We start from the raw sequence: 24,158 nt of genomic DNA, 5'->3' as shown, positions 1-24,158 counted from the left end.
GCAGTTCAAAAAATCCTCTCACTAGATTGTCTAAACTTATTTGGCCCCAGAATCCCTTTTTTCATGTAACATAAATGAACATCCCACGGATCCCTAGGATTCCATGAAATGCACTTTAGGAAATGCTATTTTGGACTCACTAGGATGCATTCTAATCCGTCTTCCCAGATTTCTCACCAACCCCCAGTATTCCCTACGGGGCCACTCAGATGAAATATAATTCTACTTCTTTTGTACTCTTGGTGGCTTTCTCAGTTCTGGGCACACAGAGGAGGCTCAATGGAGATTGTTGAATAAATACATGGTTCTACCTGACTGCATCCTGGGATTTGGAGATAGCTGCAATTCTTCTCTTCTGAGTTTTCTCTTTCCCATTCTCAGTCCTTCAATTATTCTGCAGGTGACCTGGTATCTAGATGACTTTCTCCCATATTAATCCTACTTCGGTTGTGTCCAGGCTTTATTTTCATCCCCATGATCCTCGACTTGGAGAAAGCCCTTTCTCCAATCCTGAGCAGAATACAGATGGGAGGAAAAAAAGTAGCTATGCCAGGTACCTGGGATAAGGATCCTGGACAAAGGAATACCCCCTGTCTTTACCTGAGGATGACTGTTTTTCCTGTTTATTCTCCTACTTATTTTCTTTCACTCAAAAATTTATGGAGTGCCCATTAAGTGCCTGAAACTGTTCAAGAATTGAGGCTGCAGAAGCGTCTGACCTCATGGAGTTTATGTTCTAGCTGGGGAAACAAGACTATAGAAAGGAAACAAATAAATATACAACAGAGTTTCACGTAGTAATGAGTGCCATTACCATAATAATAAAGCAGGGTGAGGGATAGAGATGTAGGGGGTGAGCTTTTATTTTTTAATTTTTTAGAAGTTTGTGTATAGTTGACAAATGTATACATTTCTTATACAATGTTACATTAGTGTCAGGTGAACAACACAGTGATTCAACTTCTCTATACTTTATACTGTGCTCACCTCAAGTGTAGTTACCGTCTGTCTAGAGGCTTTTAAATTTTATTTTCTAGTTATAAAAAGACTGTATGGTTACTGAGAACATTTGGAAAATACAGAACAGTATGAAAAAAGAAAATCACTCATAAATCTCACGTAAGATAACGTCTACCAACATTTTGTCTTTCGGAATGCCTTTCTGGTCTTTCTTTCATACATGAATGTACAATGATTTTTTATAGAAAATCTAGAAAATAGGGGCACCTGGGTGGCTCAGTGGGTTAAGCCTCTGACTTCGGCTCAGGTCATGATCTCAGGGTCCTGGGATCGAGCCCTGCATCAGGCTCTCTTCTCAGCGGGGAGCCTGCTTCCCTCTCTCTCTCTCTCTGCCTGCCTCTCTGCCTACTTGTGATCTCTCTCTCTGTCAAATAAATAAATAAAATATTTTTAAAAAATCTAGAAAATAGTTGATACTACTTCTATCATCTTGAACATTTCTCTGTTACTTAATGTTCAAAACTATTATTTATCGTAACACAATATGCATGACTTAAAACTTACCATTGTAACATTTTTAAAGTGTACTGTTCAGAAGCATTAATTACGTTCATGTTTTTGTGCAACTGTTACTTACCATCCGTCTCAGAACTTTCTCATCTTTCCAGGTCGAAATTCTGTACTGAATAAATAATATCTCCTCCTCCCCTTCTCCCCCAGCCCAGGGCAACCACCATTTTACTTTCTGTGTCTATAAATTTGACTACTTCTAGATACCTCATATAAGTGGAATCATGTAGTATTTGTCCTTTTGTGGCTGATTTATTCCATTTAGCATAATGTCCTCAAGGTTTCGAACAAGACCAAACAGTAGAACTGTTTTGAAGCCATTTGTTGTGTGTTGCTGAATTGTTCTGCAGCAGAACTGACTACTTGATATTCTTCCCTCTCAGCTACATAGTATCTTTTGATTTTAGTATGGATTTTTTAAATCATTGTGAACTTGAAAGTCTGTATTTTCCTATCGTTTAGCAATTGGTAAAAGATTATTTTTTCTATGCCATGAAGATTCAATTTATAACTAATGTACACACCCAAGGGAAGGTGCCCGGCACGGTATCTTTGTATCCTTGTAGATGCGCCCACGAGTGATTCAGGCACACCTCACTGTGCTCTGGGCAGAGTTGTGCAAGTTCAAGGATTTCTCTAAAATCTCTAATTCCTACCGTTTCCCAGATACTTACTTTTCTTCCTTCTCTTAATTTTTCCTTCTTTATCTCATTCTCCTTTCTTCTCTCAACCTGCATGTATTTTGACATTTGGCCACTTTTCAAGTTGCTTTGTTACCAGTTGTCGTGGGTGTTATCATTAAAACCTTAGGTTTAATCAGGTTTTTAATTATTTTAAAAACTCTAAAGTTCACATGCTCGCGAAGGTCATATAACTCATAATCCTAATTAGTAAGAGAAGAAAGATTTCACTGGACTAGTTAGAATAAAGAAGGGGTTTTATTTTGTATGGCCACAGCCATCTCCCTCCCCTTACCATCAAACATAGATGTAAAATCAATCAGGTGTGAGTGCTGGTCAGCTAGTGGGGCTCATTGCCCCCGTGGATACAAACGATATTTCAGGCTGATGTCCCACTCATGATAAATGGTCTCATCATCTCCAAATTAGTTAATACATTATTCCGGACAATAGGGAGAGAGCAATGGGAAATTCCAGATGACAAAGGAGGAGCCATGATTAAGATCTACCAGGGGGGGTCAGCATTTGAAACAGAGAAGAAAGGTGGAGTTGAATTTTTCTCTTCATGACAGACCTTTCTGCCAATTGTTTGAGGGGTAAATGCACAAGACTTTTAGAACACAGAGAGTCCTCAAATGGAGCAGAGAACAAAGAAAAGGACAAGAGGCCATTCACTTTCTCGGCGGTTCCCTGGATCGTACACCTTTCAAAGCTTCCATCACCCCCCTCCCTCCTTGACTCCAGATTCAGTCCCCAAAGAAGCCCCGTGGGTGGTTTCTACTGTTGTTCCACCACTAATTCTCACCCAGGCATTTATCCTTCAGACTGATTTAGGACCAGATATCAGTTTTGAGTAACCAGGTATTCATGCAAATGGGCAAAGAAGGAGATTCTCCTGATAGAAAAGAGAAACACGATCATTTAGAACAAAGGCTCACAGCCACAGTTGTCTTCAAAATGTCTAGAAGACAATATCAAGAGGAAATGAGAGAAAAATCATGCTAAGGATGATAGTGTCATCTGCACTCTTCAAAAAGGAATTTCTATCCTGGTTTTAAAAACAAAGCTGAAGAAAACAAAATGCCTCATTCGCTCTAAATCAGGGTGTGCACACACACACACACACACACACTCACACAAAATAAGTCAGGTCACTAAAGCCTTAAGTCTGTTTTCCCTTCTTTGAGTGAGCATTCACATCAGGCAAAGAAGAAAAAAATCTTCCATCTCTCCCTAAGGATGCCTCCTTCTTTGTATCTAGGTGGGAAATTGCCTCAGCTATGGAAGGGGGGATAAACAACATTTCCGAGTAAACCCAATAAGTGGAGCTGGTGGAACAGGGCTTGACTCTCAATCCCAAAGAACAGAACTTCATAGGAAGCTGTGGAGGGGACATCTGGTTCAACACATTTTTTTTTTTCCCCTCAGAGTGGGATCGGTTGTTTTAATGGCAAGTTTTACTTCTTGGTAATGAGAAAGCTGAGTGGAAAATTCATAGCTCTGGTGTAGAGCACAGCTACGTCGCCTTTTGGCCACGGGACTAGATTATCATCACTTTCTGTGTAGCAGCTTCACCTTTTTAAAAAAAATTAACATATGTATTATTTGTTTCAGGGGTACAGGTGTGTGAATCATCAGTCTTACACAATTCACAACGCTCACTGTAGCACAGACCCTTCCCAGCGTCGATAACCCAGCCACCCTATCCCTACCCGTTCACCCCCCAGCAACCCTCAGTTTTTTTCCTGAGATTAAGAGTCTCTTATCATTTGTCTCCCTCTCTGGTTTCATCTTGTTTCATTTTTCCCTCCCTTCCCCTATGATCCTCTGTCTTGTTTCTCAAATTCCTCATATCAGTGAGATCATATGATAATTGTCTTTCTCTGACTGACTTATTTCTTTTAGCATAATACCCTCTAGTTCCATTCACCTTGTTACAAATGGCAAGATTTCAGTTTTTTGATGGCTGCCTACTATTCCATTATATATATATATACACCACATCTATTTTATCCATTCATTTGTTGATGGACACCTAGGCTCTTTCCATAGGTTGGTTATTATGGACATTGCTGCTATAAACATTTGGGTGCACGTGCCCCTTCAGATCACTACATTTGTATCTTTGGTTAAATACCTAGAGGTGCAATTGTTGGGTCAGAGGTAGCTCTATTTTCAACTTTTTGAGGAATGTCCATACTGTTTTCCAGAGTGACATTCCCACCACTAGTTCATCGCGTTTATCACAGGGTGTCATTTACTTCAAGGGGCAGAGTGAATTGTTGGTGGGAGGGACCTCAAGATCGTGGTCTCACTACTCAATCCTCTTCCTGTATTTATTGCCTTATGTTTGTAACTCATATTTAGTAATAAAATCAGCCTGACTAAGCACAAGACACCAAACACAGGATCTGCCCACACCAGGCTCCCCGACAGCTGGGAAGCAGCTGCTGGCTGTGGGTTTGCCTCATTCCTGTGATTGCCATCCCTGGGGGTCTATGAAGGAAGATGGGAAGTTGTTAGACAATGGGTGGTGAATGTTCCCTTTTTAGGGTCCTGGCTTGGGATTCATTTTCTCTAGCCTCCTGTAAAGGGCTGAACATCATGGATTAATTTATCTGCCCCATTCCATTCCATTCCATTCCATGGGGGCAAAAAAACCTTGAGTGGTGTCGTTTTTCGAACTGCTGCTATAGACACAAAGCCGGCTATTTGTGTGATTTGGTACTAGCTAAAGCAATGGGGAACCAGAGATCATAACTCAGAGGATATTGTAATTGGACCAATTTCCTGTTTGAAACATTACTGCTAATGAACACTGATTCTGCAAATTTAATTCACTATCTTGAAATTTTGATTCTTTGGCTTCAACAGGATGTTAAGCAGTTCTTCAGAGACCAATCCATACTGTGGGTGGGTGTGGGGGGGTGTGTCTGTGTGCACACGCACGCACACTAGCAACCATTTGATGCAAAGCAGATCCACAGTGCAGCTGAACATTTACATAAAGGCGTGTGTTTGTGGTTTCTAAGGCATGCGAATGTGAGGAGGGCAAGTATTCTGTAGAGGTCAAATATCTATGTTTGGTGACTAAATAAGGTATCTATTTGAAAATAGGCTGGCATTTACCTAAATATCCTGAGGATTAGAGGAATGAGATAGGTTGCAGCTACCCAGGAATAAGTGTGTGTATCTTGGAGTGCCTGGGGCACCTTGGTGGCACAGTCTGTTAAGTGTCCGTTTCTTGGTTTCTGTTCAGGTTGTGATCTCAGGGTCATGGGATTGAGCCCAGACTCAGGCTCCACGTTCAGCACAATCTGCTAAAGTTTTTCTCTCTCTCCTTGTCCCTCTGTCCTCTCTCTCTCTTGCTCTTTCTCTCTCTCATGTAAGTAAATAAATCTTTTTAAAAAGACTTAGAGTAACTGTACTGAATCTGGTGTGTGGGTTCTTTTTTGACTTCTGAGGAGACCATTGGAGTCAGTAGGATTGTAGCCCACATGGCATATGAAATAAAGACTGCCAGATGTGGGTAGAGAGGACTGAGTCTCTTAACTTGCCACGCAAGGAAACATTCCTCGATGAAGAGATTTACCGAGGAGAGTGGTAAGGAGAAAAAAAAAAATTGGTCAGGAAAGAATGTTAAGACCCCAGTGAGGGTCCAGTGTCCCAGGGTCAAGGTTTATAAACTTTGTCAGCTGGTGAGAACAGTTACAATAAAACCTATTAGTCAAATACTCTTTGGCAAGCACTGATTAAAGTGGAAGAACTTCCTGTCACACATGTGTAGATGGCAGGAAGCTCTTGCTGGAGGTTTTGGGCGGTGTGTGTGTGTGTGTGTGGACAGTGACTGTCTCTTCTAGTGTCAAGTTTCATAGCTCCGCAGTTCCTCACAACCTATTTAAGACTAAGATCTCAATTCACAGATATCTGAGATGAAATAGTCAATTAAATTCCTTTTAGAAGACTCCAAATATCTAGTAATAATAATTTTTTAAAAATGTTTCCAAACATTAGGGAGGTTCTGATAGCATGACAGAGTCAAGTGAAGGGAGAGAGGGTATGAAAGCTGGTGGCACTGTTTTGCTGAGTCATTAGTGCAATGTCTCTCACATACAGGTACACAGTTACTATTTGAATGAACAGGTGTAAGGCAACCCACAGAATAAGAAAATATATTCAAATCATATATTTGATAAAGAATTAATATCCAGAATATATAAAGTAGTTATACAACTCAACAGCAGCAAAAAAACAAAACAAAACAAAAAAAACAGACAACTTTATGAAAAACTGGGCAAAGGACTTGAATAGACATTTCTCCAAAGAAGACATACAAATGGGCAACAAGCACATGAAAAGATGTTCAATGTCACTAGTCTTTAGGGAAATGCAAATCAATGCAACCACGATGAGACTGCTCTTCACATTCATTAGAATGACTATTATTGAAAATACAAATACGCAAATTCAAAAAAAAACCAGAAAAATAACAGATCTTAGCAGGGTGTGGAAAAATTAGGAACTCTTGTGCATTCTTGGTGGCAATGTAAAATGGTGCAGCCACTAGGGAAAACAGCATGGGAGTTTCTAAAAGTATTAAAAATAGAATTACCATATGATCCAGCAATTCCACTTGGGAGTATAATTCTTAATGACTTGAAAACAGTGACTCAAACAGATATTTACTTCTATGATCAGAGCAACATCATTCGCAATACACAAAATGTGGAAGTGATCCCAGTGTCCAGTGATAGACAAATAGATGAACCAGATCACACACACACACACACACACAGGAATATTAGCTTTAAAAAAGAAGAACATCTTGCCAGTTGTGACAACATGCATAAACCTAAAAGGCATTATGCGAAGTGAAATAAGCCAGAGAAAGACATTCTGTATGATATAGCTTATACGTGGAATCTTAAAAAAAAAAAAGAGGAACAACAACAGAAAGTCTAACTCATAGAAGCAGTGTAGAATGGTAGTTGCCAGGGGCTGGGGCTTGAGGGAAATGTGGAGATGTTGTTAAAAGGGTGCCAACTTTTTTTTTTTAAGATTTTATTTATTTATTTGACAGACAGAGATCACAAGTAGGCAGAGAGGCAGGCAGAGAGAGAGGGGGAAGCAGGCTCCCCGCTGAGCAGAGAGCCCGATGCGGGGCTCGATCCCAGGACCCTGGGATCATGACCTGAGCCGAAGGCAGAGGCTTTAACCCACTGAGCCACCCAAAAGTGTGCCAACTTTTAATGTTAAGATGATCAAGGTCTGAGGCTCTAATGCAGAACGTGGTGACCGTGACTGATAATACTGTATTGTATAGTTAAAATTTGCTGAGACTAGATCTTAAGAATTTTCACACACACAGAAACACACAAAAGTTAAATATGGGAGGTGATGGATGTGTTAATTAGGTAGGTTGTGGGAGTCCTTTCACAATGTCTATGTATAGCAAATCATCACATTGTGCCCTTTAAAAACATGACAATTTTATTTGTCAATGATGCCTCAATAAAGCTGAGAAAAAAGTAAGGAAATCAGTACATGCTACAACATGGATAAGTCTTGTCTTAATCTGTTTGGGCTGCTGTAACACGATACCACAGTTCAGATAGTTTCTAAACAATAGATACTTATTTTTCAGAGTTCCAGGGTCTGAATGTCTGAGATCAAGGTGACAGCATGGTTAGTGAGGGCCCTTTTCCGAATCACAGACTTACTGTATTGCAAAAGGGGCTGGGGATATCTCTTTTGTAAAAGCATCCATCTCATTCATGAGGGCTCCATCCTCATGACCTCAAGACCTCCCAAAGACCTCACCTACTACTATCATCCCTTTTGGGGAAGACGATTGTAACTTACAAATTTTGGGAAGACACAAACATTCAGATCCTAGCAAATCCTTGAAGATATTAGGCAAAGTGAAATAAACCAGTCACCAAAGAACAGATATTGTGTGATTTCACTTCTGCAAAGTATCTGGAGTTGTCAGATCCAGAGACAGAAAGTAGAGTGGTGGTTGCCAAGGGCTGGGGTTGTTGGGAGGGAGTCGGTGCTTCACAGAGACAGAGTTTCAGGTTGGGAAGTTGAAGAGTCCTGGAGATGGATGGGGGTTACTGTTGTACAACCATGTGAATGGACTCAATGCCACTGAACTGTATACTTGAAAACAGTCCCAATGGAAAATTTTATGATACGTGTATTTTACTGTGTTTTTTTTTTTTTAAGTATGGTTACTTGACAGATGAGTTATATTTTGGGAATATTCAGTACCATATAGGTGAATCTTATTTTGATGAAAGCCAGTGGGAGAAGGATAACTGAAGCTTCAGGGCCCGAGTTTCCAGCAGGTCCTCAGCCAAGAGAATTTGGTTCAGAGGGCAGAGTGGCTTCTCCTAATTTTTTGGTGAGGAAGCCCAGCCAAAAACTGCACTGGCTGAGAGGACTGCTGGAGGACAGGAAGCGAGAGTAGACACCAATAGTTAGTGCTTCTTTCCCATGCACACACCTTTTGCATCCGTGGTCTCTTTTGAACTGTACAAACACCCTGAGAGGGGGGTACTTTAATTCCCCCATTTTAAAACAGGGGAAGCTGAGGCTCAGAGAAGGTAAGTGACCAGCCCAAGCCCACATAGCTCTTTGGCTGAAGCTCAAACGCAAGTACTCCCACTCCATATCCTATCCCCACAGTGCTTAGTGTTTCTAGTGACAGTGCATTAAAGCTAAGAAATTGCTCTTTTCGCCGTGAATAGACTAAGACAGTGGGGGACCATTGAGAGAATAACAGCAGGCCTGAGTCATCTTTAAAAATCACTTCTAAGTGAGAGAACAACAGCTCGGCTATGATCATCATCGCCGATGTCAATCCTCTGTGGGATATCTCATGCTTAACATTTTTTTCACTGTTTACAGTGAAAAAGAGTTTTTTGTGGTCTTTTTTTTCTGATTACAAAAAGTAAATCTGACTTATTTGGGAACTGGAAAGTAGAGCAAAGTAAAAGGAAAAACCAGACAACTCGATGGAGATAACTAAGAGGAACAGTTTGGGATAAGGGTTTTCCTGCCATGTGTTTAATACGTAAAGTGAAAGTATATAGCGCTTAGTGATTTGTTAGGTGTTTTCGTCATTTGCTGTGTGCATTTTTGAGGTTGTGAAGTATGAGTAGTACTTGCTTTGACCCCAGCTTCCAGGTGGAAGCAATCATTTTAAGTGCATCTACTTGTCCTAGGTATATTTATTAAGAGTTCTTTTGCTTTAAATAACAGAAAATGGCTCTGAAGGGACATTGGGGCAGCTCACGGAACCTGGAAAACCATGAATAAACCAGTAGGAGGACGGGGGTCTGGGGTCCCCAGGCCCCCAGGCCCCAGCTGGAGGACTCCAGAGATTCCCCATCTCTGGTTCTCTTGGTTCCAATGTTCAGATTCCCAGAAGAGATAGTGATTGAGACCTTATCTTGCTCTAATCATCTTTGGCCAAGGCAGAGTTGAACTGTGAAAATATGGTATTTCTGTAATAATCATATATTGGGTAGTGGAGTTGCTGGGGAGGAGGAAGAAGAACAGAAAAAGCAGGAGGAGAAAGAGGCTTATGAGATGGAGGTAGTAAACACAGGAAAACATAGATTTCTACCTCATAGGGAAAAGAAGGCATTAGATCAATTTCCTTGGACACCTTTAAAAAAAAAAAAAAAAAAGACTTCACTATTTAAATCATCCCCAAAATGCTCCACCAAAATCCAAGTTTTGCTAAATTGTTAATGAGATGTTTCATGTTATTAAAGCTAGCCCATTAATTTTAGAACATAATTCAATTGAGCTATATTTTTGTGGGGTGATAGAAACTTTGAGACTACATGTATAGGTATTATATATGTTTATTTCCCTTTTATAGGATTTAGAGCAATGAGGTTGGTTTTTTTCTTGGTGGGGGGGAGTTTATTTTATTATGTCCAGTAGGTCAGCATATAGTACATCATTAGTTTTTGATGCAGTGGTCAATAATTCATTAGTTGTGTGTATCACCCAGGGCTCATCAAGGGCAGTGTTTTAATGCTTCAGATATTTATACAGGTTTGTAAAATGGTCATTATTTTTGTTCCATGACAAGTTGTTTACGGTATCTATATTTTATTTGCGGAGGAGTCTTTGGTCAGGAATGAGATCCCAATGATAGCATCTTTTCCATGGAAAGTGTGATCCGCTTTATGAAGTGTTTTCTGAAAATATGTTGTAGCTAAAACCAAGGCCTGTTAACTTGTTCATATGAGTCTATGGCAATTTACAGGTTGGTAGGTATTATCACACAAACACATACACACACAAGCACACACTCTCAAAAAGGTCGAATGTATACATCTACTGAGCCAAGTGAGAATGATTAGCTGCCTATGTCTAAGTGTGGATGGTGGAGGATGGCCTCAAGTGTTTTGAGGAGGAACAAATTAATTCAGAGCTTAAAATGCATGAATTTCAACATTTAGCATTTTGTATTTGGGGGAGACCCCAGTGTTTTTAGCTCTCATTGCTGAGTGAAATAGTTTCTCCAGTGATTTTATTCCCAGGCCTTCTCTACTGTGCAGAGCTAGATGAGAAAGCATTTGAGTATCTCCCTTTTGTAGCCCTTTTTAGTTTCCTATGGAAGTCAGGACTGGATTTGTAGCATGGCAAGCATTCTCAAGTATAGTCAGTACAAATGTTCTTCAGGAGCAAGAGAATAGTTTTGCTGTTGATTGCCATGGTTTTGATTTTGACAGACACACTGGTTTGAATCATTAACAGTGCAAGTAGAATAGGCCTTTTGAGCCGATGTCCCTAGAAACACTAAAGTTACAGATTCATGGAAGCCTCTTTAAAAAGCTCAGAATGCATCCCAGACTGTGCCTGGCCTGGAAGGGTTGGGTCTCCTGTGGTTCTGTTTTGGTGGACTAATCATAAGAGCTCCATCATCTGTCATCTTTGGGTTTGAAGATTCTTGATGCCTGGTCCATAGCGCTGGCAGGTTTTAAAGCCACAATGCTCAAGATATAGTTGGATCAATAAATATTTATTGATTAAGCAAGAGTTTTCTCAGGCCTCTATCACAGATCTTGAGGTGAATCTGGACGTCCTTGCCGGTAGTCAGAGAAAAGCAGAAAAGACCTAGAGGATCTACCAACATGGAATCTGGCATCAAGGTCAAATTCCAGAAGAACTCTTAGACAATTGGGTCAGGCGCCTAGCTCCAAGGCAGAGTGCTTGGCATGTGGACACCATTCATAAATATTGCTACACAAAGGAATAAAAATAAAATCGCTGAAGATACTCAGTTTCGTTCAAAGACACGTGGGGCTCAAGAAGTTGATTCAGATGAAGAGGAAGATTTCTTAATCCCCATGGAACTGGCTTCAGCCTCTTCCTAGTTTCAACTATTAGCAAGCAGTCAACAGAGTAGTTTATGACTAAGGAATAGCTACTATCATCAGCATTGTCATCATCACAAAAGTTAACATTTGTAAAAAAGATACCACTATTGATCTTATTTTGCCCATGAGGATACCGAGACTTAGAGAAATTATGGAACTCCCCAAGGTCACCTAGCAAGTTAATAAGTAGTAGAACCAGAAACTAGTTCTGCCTGAATCCTGTGAACTTGCCTTCATCAAAATGAGAGAACTTTAAGGAACAAAGCTCCGGGAAATGCTGAAAGCCAGAAATGACAGAGTAAGGAAAGGTTGAGTACTCAGTTTGGAATTTGGCCTAGGTTCAATACGCCAGATTCCTCATTTGTGGGTTCTCTCTGGAAGGGCCTTCCTAATGGTACTGATAAATCTGTAGGTGAAGATACTTTTAGTGTTGTTTTCCAATCTCTACTAAGGACAAATAAAGATTGTGTCAGACAGTGGCTCTCAAACTTTAGCATGCAAGGGAATCGGTCACTTGGAGGCCTTGCTGAAGCACAGAATGTTGTACTCTAATCCCAAGGTTTTTGACTCAATAATTTGCAAGACTGTCACGTTCCCAGGTTTTACTGATGCTGCTGGTCCTGGAAGCACCTGTTGAGAACCATAGTACAAGAGAAGCATATCTTGTGGTTTCACAATGAGGTTTATAGTTGGGCCATGGATCATAAGGAAACCCCTTCATTTTGAAAAGGTGGTTCTCCAGAAAATCCCCCAAAGCATCTGGAGGTTTTTACTGTTGTTCTGTTTTTATTTTTAAGAAAAGGGCAAAGCCTGGGGAATGCCAGAGCAGCGAGTTCTAAATTTTGCTATATGTCTGTGTATATATAGCTGGAAAAATCAATGATGTAGTTCCTTTTGGGAAGAGCGAGCCAGATGGAAGGCACTCAAAATTCATTAAAAACTAATCTCAGCATGAAAGAGTCCTTTCTTTGATAAAAAGAGACCTTTGTGGCCAAAGGAAATGCAGGACAGTTGGTGCATCTCCACCTGCCAGGCAGACTTGTTCCATGTCCTGTTGGTATTCTCCTTAGGAAAACTGAGAATTGCCTCACAGAATAAGTGTGCAGCTCTGATCCCTTTAATGAAACATGAGCTGTAGCTTGCGAGAGCTGCACCTACTCTAGGAAAATGGGTGCTTTCACATACGATTGAGCAATATGCAAGTGGATCTGTTTGATCCAGATTATCTGAGCCCTTCATGAGAATTTCTCTGAAAATAATTTCTTTCCACTGTCATCTGTAACAACACAGATTATTAAAAAAAAAAAAAAAAAAAAAAAAAAGACCACCTCTAGTTAAATGTGTACACTAGTGTCAAGCTCATGGCAGCGGCTCTTGAGTCAGGGCTGAACCTGAATGTAGAAGCAGACACCGAGATGGAGAGTGAAGTGCAGAGATTTACTGGGTGGGCTCTCAGGACCAACCTGTGAGGGAGGGAGGGAAGCGGGAGGACCGGGCAGCGGGGAGATTGACCAGCGATGCTGTTTCAACAAAGCCTAGGCAGATCTCACAGGCAAAGAGGCCAGGTCTTTGGACTTCATCTTGACCTATCATTGGATGCCCGCTCTCTCGGGAGAGGGAACGGATCTGTGGGCAAGGCAACTGCTTTAAGGAGAAGACCATTTCTGAAGAAGGAACTTAGCTGTGAGCCATTAGCAGTGAACACCCCAACAATAGGGGCCATGAGTACCTCTGCGCTGAAGGCGGAGCTGGGAAAAAGTATCACACTGTGATTCAGTGCCACGAAGTGTCTAAACATTGACGCGTTCTGCCTTTTTAGAAACTTGTACTGTCCATTACTCGTTGCATAACAGACATGATTGGATCTCTTCTTTAACGTATTAACTGTAGCACCCCAGTTATAACACAGGGAGTACCCTGCTGGGTACTAGGCATTGTCAAAAGCAGGTTAGACCCATTTCTTAAAGCAGACAGCCATTATAAGGATAAAGCCGTGACTTGCTCAGGGTCACAGAACTTGGAAGAGAGCTACTTTTGAACCTTTGGCTGCGTGTTTGCAGAGCCCACTGAACCAGCCTTTTTCCAGGATCTGTCACCATGTGGAAGAGGAATGAGAGATGAATTAAAGCCTTTAACATTTTTCCCTTTTAACATTTACTGTACTTTTGCACTAGCATTTACTTCTGTATTCCTTCATATAGTTTGCCCTGGATAAGGCACATGGCATCACTTAATGAAGGTTAGTTGATATTAAAACAAAACAAAACAAAAAGAATTTCAGTACCTCACTTTCTCCACTGAGCCTGGTAGGAGGGACAAAGAAGGGGAGATGATAATTCACAGTTTGCAAAAGTAGTTCCATAATTCTTATATTTACACAGAAGACCCACCTCTTATAAAACCCATCTTCCTGTACCAAGAAACTGAATTAAGGCCAAGTCCCAAATATATATAAATAATCTCTGCAAAGATTAAAAGGTTGTGCTTTAATGGGTTTTCCATAGCTGACCATGACCCCAAAGCCTCTGATACTCATTTCTGGTTTGCTTCAGGAGAAACGTCAGCAAACCACAGCCTGAGGGCCTAAGTCAGCCTACTTCCTGATTTTGATTCCGCCACCTTGTGACCCAAGAATGGTTTTGACCTTTTTAAATGGTTCAGGGGAAAAAAAAATTAAAAGATCATTTCATGGCATGTGGAAAGTATATGGAATTCAGATTTCAGTGCCATAAGTGTTACCATGACACGATCGCGCCCATTCATGTGTATGCTGTCTGTGCCTGCTTTCCTAGCTCTGACCGCAGAGTCAAGTTGTTGTGACAGAGACCGTATGGTCAGCAAAGTCTAAGGTTTTTACTGTCTGGCCCTTTAGAGGAAAGGCATGCCAACGGTTGCTGTTAAGAGACTGTCCGCGTTAGCTCTGTTAGAAACACTTGAGGGAGCTTTGCAGAGCTCTCCCTTCCAGTCTCCAGGCTCCACCCTGCATCAGTTAAAACATGAGACCATGTCTTCAGGATTTGTTAAAGCTCCCTGTGTTTCCCTAGTGTGTGGCCAAGGTTGGGAACCACTACCTAGAGCATGAGGGCATTTGGAAGGACAGGTGGAGGAGGCCTGTTGGCATCCAGGCTGCCAGATGGAAGAGAGAAAGCAGGTCACTCCTTACCACCTGTGTGTTCGGGGGGCGACGTGAGCAAAGATGTCCAGGACCTCCAGATGCCCTCTGGTGAAAGCCCTTCCATAAGGAGGTTGGCAGGAATCAAGGGGGTGGGCGAGAGGAGGGGATTATACCAAGTATCTGGCCCAGCATATTGAATTGCTCAGCTGAAGACACATTTCCCCCCAAACGAAACATCATCAAGCTGATAGGCAGTGTGTCTGTCCTTACCCTAGCTGCTAGGACTCCGTGACCTAATTCCTTAGCGTCTACAAGCACAACTGTCTGCTTGAAACAGCAGAACAGAGAACCAGGTAGCCTGTGCAGTGGGACCGATAGAAGTTTTCTTTCTTTTTATTAACATATAATGTTTATTTGTTTCAGGCGTACAGGTCTGGGAATCATCGGTCTTACATAATTCACAGCTCTCACCATAGCACATACCCTCCCCAGTGTCCATCATTCAGGGATGGGATCCCTCCCACCTCCTTCCCCTGCAGCAACCCTCAGTTTGTTTCCTGAGATTAAGAGTCCCTTATGGTTTGTCTCCCTCCCCGGTCCCATCTTGTTTCATTTTTCCACCAAGAAAAATTTTAATCACCTGCATGGCACATAGACTAATCTGCTTCAGAATCACCTGGAGGCTCCTGGGCCCCACTCCCGACCTATAGAATTAAAATCTCCAGGAATAGTTCCGGGAATCTACATCTTAACCAGCATCCTTGGTTGCATCCTACGTTGATTCTTAAGTACTTTAAAGTTGAATCACTATGTACTTAAACGGTTATGCTATTGAATTTTTAGCAGATACTCAGGCATTAGCTGTCCTACCATTATTTGCCACAGTGGACTCAACTGGCTGGGCCAGTTATTAATTCCTCTGAAGTGGGCACACACACATTAAAAAAAAAAAAAAAAAAAGGTAAAATCTATAATATATGCCAAATGGCCTTTCAAATAGCCAGAGGTATTTAAAACAAAAACAGTGTGGAACTCATGTACTTTTTCTACCAATTACTCTCTTGCTCAGTAGTCTACATACCTCTGTGGCAAACTGTTTGAAAAATCCTAAATGCTGCCAATCTTCTTTCTTTGAAGACAGGCCTACTTTTTGGAAGTAGATAACATCATTTGGAGTGAAATAGGGTACATAAAGTGGATGATTAAGTTGGATCTGTTTTGGCTTTTCAAAAAATGACCTTTGACTTATAAGTGACCACACTGTGTACCATTTCACTCTGTCACTCCCAAAGACATGCCTTCATCGTATTTTGAATATTTTATCCAAAACAGAGTTGTTTTTAAGAAAAGCCCAGTTTATCCCAAAGTAATGGAAAACAGTTCTTTGTTTCCAATCTTTTACAGATTTCAGGGTGTTCTGTATGAAATCAACCCCACTTCTCTCTTGTCATTTTCATAAGGCTTAACCACTTGGAAGGTGTTCTTGTGGGTCTAGGTGTTTGCATTTTGAAATATGTGATTCCGTTACAGGAAATCATTGTGGGGATAGGAGAAAATCAGCAGTTTATTTCTGTTCACCACAGGAGACTTGCGGAGGAGGGGTGATGCAGAGGGTCTCTCGCTCAGTCAAGTGCACTGGATGGGGCAACATTTGCCCTGGAGCCAAAGGGTAGCTTCATGGAGGAGACAGGACAACTGTTTCCTGTGGTTGCTGAACTGGGTAGAACTGCAAACGTACTTTAGAATCCAATTGTAAACGTAATTTCAGGTTGGACAGAGAGGTGCGATAAGTCAGTGTGAGAACAGAAGGTGTGGGCAGTCCTGAAAGGTTTTATTTGACCGTCCTGGAACCTGAAATGCCAATTTCTAAAGGAAAGGATATATTTTATGGGCTGTGTCTACCCTCCTAGAGTGCAAGGGTGATGCCCCTTGATAACAGCACAAAGGAAGTTTGAAGCTTTCCATTTTCTACAGGTCTGTGGGTGCTGACTACCTTCATTGTGTGCTTATCGCCACAGAGGCAGGCTCATGTTCTATAACATCCTGTCAGAGGGCTTACACAGATTTTTGAATGTCTTTAATTTCGCCAAGCTGAACAAAATTGAACACATAGATCACGGGGCCTTGATCTTCTACAAGCAAAGATTTCAAAAAAGAAGGTGCTGGTTTCCCTAAAACAATGGTACGACATAATACCACACTGAGGTGGGGCTTGAGGCGCTCCCGAGGCTCTTCATTCACCGAATCGAAGGTACTCTGAGACATTGACAACCTGTGCCTCTGATGCTGTGCACGGATTTCTGGAAGGATTCATGCGGGAGAGGAAAAATAAGGGAAAGTCCCTTAGGAGATAACAGGGAGACACAGGCGACTTTGTTTAGCCTGATTAGTTTTGAGTTTTATTTGGAAGAGGTTTTTGCTGTGATTAAAATTTATTCTCATTTCTATTTGCCTGGGCAAAATTAAAACCACTTCTTCTGTGTGTGTGCGCGTGTGTGTGTGTGTGTGTGTGTGTGAGTGTGTGTGTAGGTGGGAAGAGTTGCCTTGAACCATTCCACTGGGCCTTTTGCCTGGTTTCATGTTACACATTTTCTGGCTTTCCTATTTCTTGAAGGACGGCATTTTGACATTCACTAGACACAATCTATCCGACAGCCCCTCCCCCTATTAAACTTTCCACTTTGTCCTGGATTGTGATATTGCCTTCCAAACCTAAAACAAGGGAGCGGGGGGGGGGGGGGGTTAGGCGACTTTGCTTCCAGAAGAGTTTAACTGTTTAAGGGTTAAAGACACAGAAAGATCATAACCTAAGTACTGTTGTGGCTAAGGGTTGATGAAGAAAGGTGGCTTTGTTTGGATCATTAGTTTGGACTCTGTGAAGACAGACAAAATATCTTTTTTTGGTCTTATGGCGTAGGCAGGGTTTTATATGCTTAAAAGCAAATCTTCCACTGCATTCTCCTTCTCTTACATCAGCCCACTTCTCCCCTTCCCTCTCTTGTGGCAAAACAATAAACAAAGTGGCCACTGTTGGTGCTGTGGGGCGTTTCTCCCTCTTTCTTTCTAGTGCAGGCTCCCAGAATGGAAATCTTGAGCCATTTAAACTCCAAAATTTCTGCTTCTCCAGGAAAGGACGTTGGCTGAATGGTTGCTAGCTGGAGAATGTCTCATGACCAGTCAGTCCCAAAAGGGTTAGGCAGAAATGCGGGTTGCACAGGCAGCTGGAATGGTGGGGACACCCCCAGTCCTGGGAGAAATCCCCCCTCCTGGGCTCTCTGTTTTCTTTTTCTTCTCCATTTGTAAAGTGTCTGAGGGTGTGGCTGAAACTCCAGAAAAGCACTGAAAGTTCTATTTGTTCTTGAAAATGTTACAGTTAATCTCTGGGTCCTAGTCTGAGGGAAAGAAAAGATCTTTGTGAAGAAAGGCAACAAAATGCAAGCATCTATCTCTTCCCTGGCTGGGGTTGCAGATTTGTTAACTCTGATATCAGCAGAGAAAGCGGAATTTGAGAGGTTATTTTAAAAGCCGTGGTTCTTAGCCTGGGATCTCTGGATTCCCAAGAGCCCCACAGATGGTTTTCTGTGGGTGGTGGTGAGGGGGTGGGGCGCATCCTCTAAAATTGAATAGAAAAGTTTGTACAGGCAGACCTTTTATTGCAGAGGGAGCCTGTGATTCTCAGGAGTCTCAAATCAAAAAAAAAAAAATTAATAACCACTTTCTTTATATATTTTTCTTTTTTTATTGTAGTAAAAATATATAACAAACATCTTAACCATTGTTAAGTGTGCAGCTCAGTGCTATTGAATACATTCATATTGTGCAGTCATTGCTACCTGCCAACCTCGTAATTCTTTTCATCTTGCAAAACTGAAATTCTATATCCATTAGATGATAACACCCTAGTCCCCCTTCCCCCAGTCCCGGCAACCACCCTTCTACTTTCTGTCTTTATGAATTTGACGACACTAAGTAGTGTCGTGTAAGTAGTGTAAGTAGAATCATGTAGTGGTTGTCTATTTGTGACTGGTATATTTCACTTAAGTATGTTGTAACATAGTATAGGATTTCCTTCCTTTTCCAGGTTGAATGATAGTCCATTGTATCCATATATCACGTTTTGCTTATGCATTCACCCGCCAATGGGCCCTTGGGTTGCTCCCATGTTTTAGCTATTGTGAATAATACTGCTGTGAACATGGATGTAGGATATCCCCACTTTTTAAAAGCAAGTCCGTAAGCACAAGTTTCTCCTTTTTTTCTTTTGAGCAGAGTTCTGTAACATGAGATTTTCAGAATCGGTAATGCTTCCAAGCCCCGACCCCTTAAAACTCCTTAATATTAAGGTATAGTTGACACACAATACTATATTAGATTCAGGTGTATAGCATAGTGATTTGACACGTGTGTACATTGTGAAATGATCACCACAATAAGTCTAGCTACCATCTGCCACTATACAAAGTTAATACAATATCAGACTATAGTCTCCATGCTGCCCATGCTGTACGTTACATCTCATGACTATTTTATAATTGAGATTTGTATATCTTGATCCCCTTCACCCAGTTTACCCCTGTTCCAATCCCCTCTCCTCTGGCAATCACTAATCTGTGCTTTGTATCTATGAATCTGGGTTTTGTTTCATTTTGTTTTGTTTTATAGATTCCCTATGGAAGTGAAATCATGCAGTATTTGCCTTTTCTATCTAAACTTATTCCACTTAGCTGTTACCCTCAAAGTCTGTCCATGTTGTCACAAACGGCAAGATTTCATTGTTTTTATGGCTAAGTAGCATTTTATTGTGTGTTTACACACACACACACACACACACACACACACACACACACCTTTATCCATTTGTCCATTTATGGATACTTAGGTTGTTTCCATATCTTGTAAGTAATGCTGCAGTGAACCTAGGGGTGCATATATCTTTTCAAATTGGTGCTTTTGTTTTCTTTTGATAGAAACCCAGCATTGGATTTGCCAGATCATATGGTATTTCTTTTTTCAACTTTTTGAGGAAACTCCATACTGTTTTCCATAGTGACTGCATCAATTTACATTCCCATTAGCAGCGTACAAGGACTCCCTTTTCTCCATATCCTTGCCAGTATTCTTATTTCTTGTCTTTTTAAAAATAGCTGTTCCAGAGAGTGTGAGGTGTTATCTTGTTGTGGTTTTGGTTTGCATTTCCTTGATGATGAGTGATGTTGAACATCTTTTCATGTGTCTTTTGGCCATCTGGATGTCTTCTTTGAAAATTTTTTATTCAGATCCTCTGTCCATTTTTAATTAGATTATTTGTTTTTGCTGTTGTTGTTGTTGTTATCAAGTCCTATGTGTTCTTTATATATTTTGGATATTAACCCATTATTAGTGTGTATGATTTGTAAATATCTTCTCCCATTTAGTAAGTTGTCTTTGCATTTTGTTGATGGTTTCTTTTACTGTGTAGAGCTTTTAATCTGATGTTATCCATTTGTTTATTTTCACCTTTGTTTCCCTTGTTTTTGGAGTCAGATCCAAAAAAGGATTGTTAAGATCGATGTCAAGGAGCTTATATTTTCTTTCTAGGAGTTTTGTGGTTTCAGGTCTTACATTCAAGTTTTTAACCCATTTTGAATTAATTTTTCTGCATGATGTAAGATGGTGGGGGGCACCTGGGTGGCTCAGTGAGTTAAGCCTCTGCCTTCGCTCAGGTCATGATCTCAGGGTCCTGGGATTGAGCCCCGCGTTGGGCTCTCTGCTCAGCAGGGAGCCTGCTTCCCTTCCTCTCTCTCTACCTGCCTCACTGCCTACTTGTGATCTCTGTCTGTCAAATAAATAAATAAAATCTTAAAAAAAAAAAAAAGATGGTGGTCTAGTTTCACTCTTTTTCATGTGGCCGTTGTGTTTTTCCCAACACCATTTATTGAAGAGACTGTCCATTCTCTCTTGTATATCCTTGCCTCTTTTCATAAATTAATTGACCATGTATGCATATGTTTATTTCCAGGCTCTCTATTCTGTTCTATTGATCTATGTGTCCGTTTTTTTGTTGGGGACCACCTCCGGCTGGGAAAGTCCCCACCATTACAAGATGGCACTTGGCTCACTGCTAGCAAAATACGCTGCAACTATACAACGAACTTTCTGGTGAAGCCCACGTAAAGGAGGACATAGTCATTGGCTGTTTCAAATTTAATCAGCATAGTAACAGGATTCTCATTGGCTCTCCCCATTGTTTGGCCCCTTATTGGTCACCCTGCTGCATATAAGCTAAGGAAGTTGACGAAATAAAGGGAATGAAGCATTAACACCGAACCAGGCTTCTTGTCATCCTTGCGGGTCGAGGGCGATATGTTTTTTACACCAGTACCTCACTGTTGTGATTACTACAACTTTGTAGTACAGTTTGAAATCAGGAAGCATGGTACCTCCAGCTTTTTCTTTCTCAAGATTAGAAAGACCCTGTTTTGACAATTCAGGGTCTTTGTGGTACTACATAAATTTAAGAATTATTTCTTGTAGGGGTGCCTGGGTGGTTTAGTTGGTTAAGCATCAGACCCTTGGTTTCAGCTCAGATCATGATCTCAGGAGTCGTGAGATGAAGCCCACATTGGGCTGTGTGCTCAGCATGGAATCTTTTGGATTCTTTGCCTCTCCCCCTGCCCCACCCCCTGTGGCACGTGCTCTCTCTCTCTCAAATAAATAAATTAATTAAATCTAAAAAAAAAGAAGAAGAAGAAGAAGAATTGTTTGTTCTAGTTTTGTGGAAAATGGCCCTGGTATTTTGATAGGGATTGCACTGAATGTGTGGATTGCTTTGGGAACTATGGCCATTTTGACAATATTAATTCTTCTAATACATGAAAATGGAATATCTTTCCATTTATGTGTGTTTTCTTCAATTTTTTTTAATCAATGTCTTACACTTTTTAGTGGGCAGGTCTTTACCTTCTTGGTTAATTTTATTCCTAGGTATTCTGTTTGGTGTGATTGTAAATGGGATTTTTCTTTTATATTTTTAAGGTTTTTATTTTAATGCCAGTTAGTTAACTTGCAGTGTTATATTAGTACCAGGTGTGCTATATGGTGATTCAATACTTACATATAACACCCTGTGCTCATCACAGCAAGTGCTCTCCTTCATCCCCATCACCTATTTCATCCATACCCCTTACCCACCTCCCCTCTGGTAACCATCAGTTTGCTCTCTATCTAGAGTTAAGAGTCTATTTCTTTGTTTGTCTCTCTATCTCTCTCTCTTTTTTCCTTTTGCTTGTTTTGTTTCTTAAATTCTATATATAAATGAAATTATATATATTTGTTTTTATCTGACTAACTTATTTCACTTTAGCATTATACTTCCTAGCTCCATCGATGTCATTGGAAATGGCAAGATCTCATTCTTTTTTCCCCTATTTTTAAAATTAAAAAAATTTTTTTTATTTTTTCAGTGTTCCAAGATTCATTGTCTATGCACCATACCCAATGCTCCATGTAATACGTGCCCTCCTTAATACCCACCACCAGGCTCACCCATCCCCCCACCATCCTCCCTTCCAAAACCCTCAGTTTGTTTCTCAGAGTCCACAGTCTCTCATGGTTCATCTCCCACTCCAGTTTCCCCCAACTACCTTCTCCTCTCCTTCTCCCATGTCTTCTGTGTTGTTCCTTATGCTCCATAAGTAAGTAAGACCATATGATAATGGACTCTCTCTGCTTAACTTATTTCATTCCTTTAGTCCTGTCCATGTTGATACAAAAGTCGGGTATTCATCCTTTCTGATGGAGGCATAATACTCCATTGTCTATATCGACCATATCTTCTTTATCCATTCATCTGTTGAAGGGCTTCTTGGCTCTTTCCACAGTTTGGCGACTGTGGCCATTGCTGCTATGAACATTGGGGTGCAGATGGCCCTTCTTTTCACTGCATCTGTATCTTTGGGGTAAATACCCAGTAGTGCAATTGCAGGGTCATAAGGTAGCTTTATTTTTTAATTTCTTAAGGAATCGCCATACTGTTTTCCAAAGTGGCTGCACCAACTTGCAATCCCACCAACAGTGTAAGAGGGTTCCCCTTTCTCCACATCATTTCCAACACTTGTTTGCTGTCTTGTTAATTTTGGCCATTCTAACTGGTGTAAGGTGGTATCTCAATGTGATTTTGATTTGAATCTCCCTTATGGCTAGTGGTGATGAACATTTTTTCATGTGTCTGTTAGCCATTTATATGTCTTCTTCTTTGGTGTCTGTTCATGTCTTCTGCCCATTTTTTGACTTGATTATCTGTTTTTTGAGTGTTGGATCCCCTTCTTTTTTGTGGCTGAATAATATTATATACACATTGCAAATCTTCTTTATCCATTCTTTAGTCAGTGGACACTTGGGCTGCTTCCATATCTTGGCTATTTTAAATCATGCTGCAGTAAATATAGGGGTACATGTATCCCTTCGAATTAGTGTTTTTGTATCCTCTGTATAAGTACCTAGTAGTGTGATTGCTGGATCACAGGGCAGTTTTATTTTTAACTTTTTGAGGACCCTCCTACTGTTTTCCACTGTGGCTGCACCAATTTGCGTTCCCACCAATAGTGCCCAAGGGTTCCTTTTTTTCCACATCCTTTCCAACACCTGTTGTTTCTTGTGTTGTTGATTTAGGGGTTTGTTTTCTTCATATCTCTTTTTTATAGTTCATTATTAGTATATAGAAATGCAACAGATTTCTAAATATTAATTTTGTGTCATGCAACTTTACTGAATTCATTTATTAGTCCTAATAATTTTTGGTGGTTCTCTAATTTAACGTTCTCTCTATATAGTATCATGTCATCTGTAAATAGTGATAGTTTTGCTTCTTCCTTTCCAGTTTAGATGCCTTTTATTTCTTTATTATTGTTATTATTTTTGCTTAAGTGCTCTGGCTTGGACATCCAATACTATTTTTTTTTAAGATTTTATTTATTTATCCAACAGACAGAGATCACAAGCAGGCAGAGAGGCAGGCGGAGAGGTGGGGAGGGGAAACAGGCTCCCTGCTGAGCAGGAAGCCCTGTGCAGGCCTCTATCCCATGACCCTGGGATCAAGACCTGAGCTGAAGACAGAGGCTTTAACCCACTGAGCCAACCAGGCACCCCCCAATATTATTTTGAACAAAAGTGGGGAGAGTGGACATCCTTGTCTTATTCCTGATCTTAGAGGAAAGGTTTTCAGCTTTTCACCATTCAGGATGATATTAGCTGTGGATTTGTCATAGATAGCCCTTATTATGTTAAGGTATATTCCTTTTATGCTTAATTTGTTGACAGTTTTTAAAATCATAAATGGATGTTGAATTTTATAAAATGCTTTTCTACATCTATTGAGAAGATCATATGATTTTGTCCTTCATTTTGTTAATGTGGAGTATCACATTGATTGATCTGCAGATGTTGAACCAT

The 24,158-nt window shown here is 40.7% G+C and overlaps 1 protein-coding gene across 1 annotated transcript in view; it reads left to right on the top strand.

The window, feature by feature from the left end:
• Nucleotides 1–24,158, top strand: part of SHC4 (SHC adaptor protein 4) — a 136,381-nt gene that overhangs the window by 42,225 nt on the left and 69,998 nt on the right. The window lies entirely within an intron of this gene.

The sequence above is a fragment of the Mustela putorius genome, unplaced genomic scaffold, assembly GCF_011764305.1.
Source record: "Mustela putorius furo isolate JIRA1106 unplaced genomic scaffold, ASM1176430v1.1 tig00003898_pilon_pilon_pilon, whole genome shotgun sequence".
NCBI classification, from domain to species: Eukaryota; Metazoa; Chordata; class Mammalia; order Carnivora; family Mustelidae; genus Mustela; species Mustela putorius.
This window is presented reverse-complemented; position numbering and strand designations above follow the sequence as displayed.